Source organism: Hemitrygon akajei, chromosome 22 (assembly GCF_048418815.1).
Source record: "Hemitrygon akajei chromosome 22, sHemAka1.3, whole genome shotgun sequence".
Lineage (NCBI taxonomy): Eukaryota > Metazoa > Chordata > Chondrichthyes > Myliobatiformes > Dasyatidae > Hemitrygon > Hemitrygon akajei.
In genome coordinates this window covers 43,999,321-44,005,350 of record NC_133145.1, presented here as the reverse complement: position 1 = coordinate 44,005,350, position 6,030 = coordinate 43,999,321, and positions in this window count along the sequence as shown.

Genomic DNA, 6,030 nt, shown 5'->3' with positions numbered 1-6,030 from the left:
GGATCTCCACTCAAGTTGTAGTGCCTCGGCTAATCATGTGCCCAAAATGCTGGCCCTCCTGCTTCTACCACATACAAGCCCAATGTGACTTGTTGGTTGTTGTATTTCACTGTTACAAATGTCACTCCGACAACAGCCGTCTTTTCTCCAGTATAATTTCTTAAATGGATATCTGCAGGCTTCAGGTCAGTAACTTTGAAATGCCTTTGGAACTCATTTTGTGGAGTGACTGAAACAGCCAAGCCAGTGTCCAATTCCATTTTAATTAAGTGATTTTGCTTGTCTATTGTTTGCTTTCACAGTATAAATCTCAAGGCTACCCAGTCCTGTGTCACTTACTTTGTTATCAGATTTTTCATCAGCAGTATTCAGATTAGTACTCATTTTGAAACTGTAACTTATATTTTTATCTTTTTCTCTTCACTGTGCGGTCCATATTTTTTTGTCTGCCTGTCATGATCTTTGTATTTATCCTACTTTTTTGCATTTTCTGCAAGTTTTGCCTTAACACTGCATTTGTTTGGTGTATTTGAGCCCCTGGAACAACAGTAACAAAATTTGTTAAGCCAGGCCAGTTTCTGTTCAGTTGCTGCAATTTTGTTCATGCTTACTTTCATTCCTGACTGCAGCTCAATTGTGTCTCTGTCTGCTGTTTTTCCATTGATACAGCTATTTCAACTGTTGTTTTAGGAAGTTAGGAACCATTTTTGTATGCTTTCTTGTAAGATTCCACAGACTAAACAATCGCTCAGTGCATCATTAATTCTATTACCAAATTGACAATGCTCAGACAATTTCTTCAGTTCAGCTACACACTAAAGTGGTCTCCCTTTCCTTTTGATTCCACTTATGAAACCTCAAATGTTCTGCAACCAGCTATGGTTTCTGTTCTAAATGTTCCTACATTACTTTCACAATATCAGCAAAGCTCATTTTGGCTAGTTTGGTTGCAGCAGTTAAACTTCCAAGCAAACTTTATGTCTTTAAATCCAATATACTCATCAAATTGACACTCGCTTCAAAATACTGCTCTATTTCATTACATCAAAATGCTGTTCAATTTTTATGCAATACCTTGATATCTCTTGTGCAACTTAACACGTCAGTCTTTCTGATGTTGCCAGCCATTTCTTCTTTTTTTAGGTTCATTATTATTATCACCCAGTACCCGCAGTTTATGAACCTATGAATTTGTCCTTTTTCTGCCTTTTAAAAAATTCGGCCATGTCTCTCCTTTTGAAAGAAGCCCGTGCTGTGCTGTTTTTCTTTTTTTGCTCAACTGTTTCTTGCTGCGCTTTAACAAGTAGGTAGTCATTTAAAACTTCCTCATTGCCACTGTTACGTTTTATAATTCCAAACATATGACGCGGTGGCGTGATGACATAAGCCATTTACATACTTTTACTCATACCCATACTGAATTATTTAAACAAAGAATGCTTAATCAACAAACATATTTACAATATCACTCAAATATTGCTGAAATATTAAATACAGAACAGGCTACATATGTATTCTCGGCCAATACCACATTACTCAGAGGCAGCTGCACTGTAGCACCTTTGCACTAGTGGATTTTTTGTGCAGATTTCCCGCTTGCCTGTAAACATTGTGAATCAATACAACAATAATCTACATCAGTGAGAACATATAATGCTGAAAATGATCCATTGCAATTTACAGAGACTGACTCACAAAAATAAGCAAAGTGGAAGGACAAAAAAATCTGCGATTGCTCTCTTTAATAGAGAAAATTCATGGGAATAAATAAAGCTGTTTAAAATTAAGAAGTATTTTGTTTGCATATACAGTGAGTGACTGACAAGAGGGTTGGGAATCAGAGAATACGAATTTCTAATGACTGCCAAGGCAGCAGAAGGGATATAGGGTGCATTTTGATTTATGTTGTGAATTGTTATAAACAGAAATGCACTGGCTGCAAGAGTGATAGAAGCAAATTCATTAGTAGCTTTCAAAATAGAATTAGATGGATAATAGATACTAAAGGGGAAAAGTTGCAGTGTTATCAGGAATGAGATGAGGACTATGATTTATTGGACAGCTCTTCCTAAAAAAAACTGGCACAGTCAGGATGACTTAAACAGCCTTTTTAGATGTAACACTCCATCAACGAAAGGTAGGAACATCAGAAGGGCAAGAGGTGCTTTTTGCGTGAGCGTCTGTGAAGAGGTGAGATGGATGAGCTTATTTACGTATGGCGTTTAGGACATGTGACGTAAGTAACTGACGGCACAATTGGGAATTGTGTGGCAAAAAGGAAGAGGCAATCAGAAAGAGGGCAGAAGCACAGTGACTGAGGAGGGGCTGTGGGGGTGTAAGTAGTTAGCGCTAAAGCTTGTAGGAAGAGGTCGTGAAATGACTTAAGTGCAGGCAAGTGTAAAATCATCCCTGTTCTTGTGCTAGATGCCTATTACTGGAATTCAGTGCACATAAACTGCTATATTGTGTATTTATTATCCCTACCTAATTGAAAATGTGATAGGAGTGTACAAAAAACCAAAGATACTGACAAAGAACCAGTGCAACTGTATAAGTCTGTGCCACAGAATTTTCTGATGGACTTCTTTAATAAAGCTGCCCATGGCTGCAGAAATCATAAGTCTCTGATTAATCTTTACTTTTGAAGGTTAAACAGTATCATTATGCTATACGCACAGCACACAGTCTTACGCCCTCTCAGAAATAAATTAAGGTGACACAATGGTAGTTTGCCTTATCTTTGTATTATCAATAGCTAAAGAAAAAGAGAAAATATTTGGCACATTCAAATCAAGCAAGAATAACACTGGTAATTGTTAAAACATTTTATTCACTGCAGTGAACTGTCTCGAGTAATTTCTCTGTCATGGTTTAATGCTAATTTACACATTACCCCTGGCAGTCTGCGTTTATCATTGCAACCAGTGGCAGTGTTCATTAAAAGATAGTTTCAAACTGTAGTGAACAGCTTGGGAAAAATAAGGACTTTCTGCATCTATTCAGTCAACTGTGTTTTGAATGTACGTGAGTCACTCAACTGATCTAATTTTTCAGTTATTGGATTTGTTGCTGATGGCACAGTGTAGGGGCTGCAATATTAGATCTTGAATATGGCATATACGTTGTAATGTCCATTTCTGGTGCTTGTCGTTTCTTGGAGAGTATAACAATATTTATTTTCTCCTCCATTCCCTCTGGGTTCTGGTTGAGGCTTCATCTGCTTTAATATGAAGTTAAGGTGCTAGACCAGAATTTGTGGTAATAACATCTAGCTGCCAATCTTTATAATGGTGCGAAACTGACAACAGATTCTGCCTTCTCCGGGTACAAGATAAAAATGGAAAGCCAGCAGTTGCTTCAGCAATAACCTGCTCCCCCACGCTGCCATTGAAGATGCAATCAACGTAGAATGGGTGATTTGACAAGGATGTCAACTTTGTGCACACTATTCTCATCGCCAAATCCAGTTAAGTTGTCAAACTTTATTGAATGTGCCTAACAGGGAATTCAGCATTATGCTAAGTCATAGTGCTGCCAAACAAACTTCAAATTCTATTTCCTGCTCCCTTCCATACAAGAGAAACAAACCCTATATACTGTGTGTTGCGCCATTTCCTGCATTACACAATAGGCATTGCAAAACCTTTAAAATAATAATAGAAATGTTGATTTAATGTTACTGAATTTGGTCATGGTATATCCTCTTCTACGTCAATGCCAAGTGGATGTCCCATTTTTATTTGCTCTCTGTTACAATGAGTAAATAGATTTTAGCCTTTTACTTTTACTTCCTAGTTTGCTGCTTGTGAGAATTCAAAATTTGGATCGATTTTTCAGTCTACTGGATGACTTTGCTCCTGGATTCTAGATGTTCCCTCATTGGAAGTCTGAAAGCTAAGTGGGAAGGAAGACATTGATCCATTTCTGAGTCGATTAAACATTTGGAATAGTTCTTTATTTAGATCAATATCCTCTCAAAACAGGGGAAACAATGGATTTTTATTCATCAGTTATAAACCTGCACATGTCATGCAACAGTAGGAAAAATGGTTCCACAGACTTGCTCCACCATTCAAAATATCATAATTAATGCAAATTTGTCCTTAACATCTTTTTTTCTGCCCCCTCCCATACTCCTTAACTCAGTTGTAGTTCAAATATCTATGATACTCTACCTTGAATATATTAAATACTGTAGATCCACAGATTCACGTCCCTGAGAAAAGAAACTCTTCCTCAAGTCTGCCTTAACTGGCATCCTTTATTCTGAAACTATGCCCCCTAATTCTAGATGCTCCAATTGGGGAAAACTACCTACTAGCTCACCCCTCTCAGAATATTCAATGCTTCAATAAGATCATGTCTCGTACTGCTAATCTCCAACAAGATGATGGTGTTAGTTATCAGAGAAGCTGAATGTCTTTATATATTAACCCCATCATCCTTGCAATCAGTCTTGTGAACCTTTACTGCACTGACTTCAGCACAAGCAAATCCTTCCTTAATTCTCCTTCTGAACAGTCCATGAACCCATGAACACTACCTTTCGAACCAAAGGGAACAATTTCGCTCAACTTCACTTGCCCCATCATTGAAATGTTCCCACAAACTATGGACTCATTTTTAAGGACTCTTTGTCTCATGTTCTTGATATTTATGGCTTATTTATTTGTCATTATTTATTTATTTTTGTATTTGCACAGTTTGTGGTCTTTTGCACACTGGTTGAACATCCAAGTCAGTGTGGTCTTTCATTGATTCTAGTATGGTTATTATTCTATTATGGATTTATTGAGTATGCCCTCAAGGTAGTAAATCTCAGGGTTGTATGTAGCGACATATATATATACTTTGATAACTAATTTAATTTAACTTTGAACTATCAATTTTACTTTTTTATGCATTATTTATTTTGTAATATATTTCTTATTGTAACTTTTAGTATTTTTTTTGTGTATTGTACTGTACCACTGATAATAAACCTATGGAGACAAAACTGTATGCATTACTTCAGGTGTGGTTTCACTATTGCCCTGAAAAGTTGCATCAAAACATCTATGCCTCCTGAATAAAGATTCCATTGGCCTTTTTAATTATTTGCTGTACCTGCATGCCAGTCCCTTGTTCTTCATGCTGGAGGATCCCTTTCAATTGCATCATTTTGTACCCCACACCATTTAAATAATAATTCTTCTTTCCAAAATGGATAGGCTTGCATTTTGCCACATTATACTTCATCAAACAAATTCTTGTCCACTCACTTAACCAATCCATAGAACCTTACAAGCTCTTAGTGTCCTCCTCACAACTTGCTAGTCCATCTATTTTTGCCTCATAAGCACATTTGGCTGCAATGCAGTTAGCTCCTTCATGCAAGTCGTTTATATAGAATGTAAATAATTGAGACCACCACATTGACCATCAAAAACCATATTTATTATTGACTGCCAATTCTAAGATGACCTATTTATCCTGACTGTTTTCTGTTGGTTAGTCTATCTTCTACCTTTTCCAATATAATAGCTTTCATGCTGCGTGCTCTTATCTTGTGCAGTGATCTGTTTGTTATGTGGCACGTAACTGATTTTTTTGGAAATCCCAGTACACTACCTGGTTATCCATCCTGTTTATTATGTCCACAAAGAACTTCAGTAAATTTGTTATACTCCACTTTCCCTTCATAAAGCATCTTGACAACTTGACTGTCATAAGATTTTCTAATTGTCCCTTTATCGTTGCCTCATTTCTATATACATTATATGGTTATATACATGTATAAAGTTAAATGACAATAAACTTTACTTGACTTATTATATGTCCTCCTTAGTAATTCAAGGAGCAATTGGCAATAATAGAAAGTACACTTTTTACCACCTCCATGTTCCTCCCCCACAGCCCACTTTCCCATTCCTGGGGAATTATGACCTGCTGAGTTAGTGACAGTGCTATGAAATACACACCCTAGATCGTCTATACCTCCCTTATCACAAGGCAGAATCTTGTAGTAAAACCTTACCGAGATATCAGAAT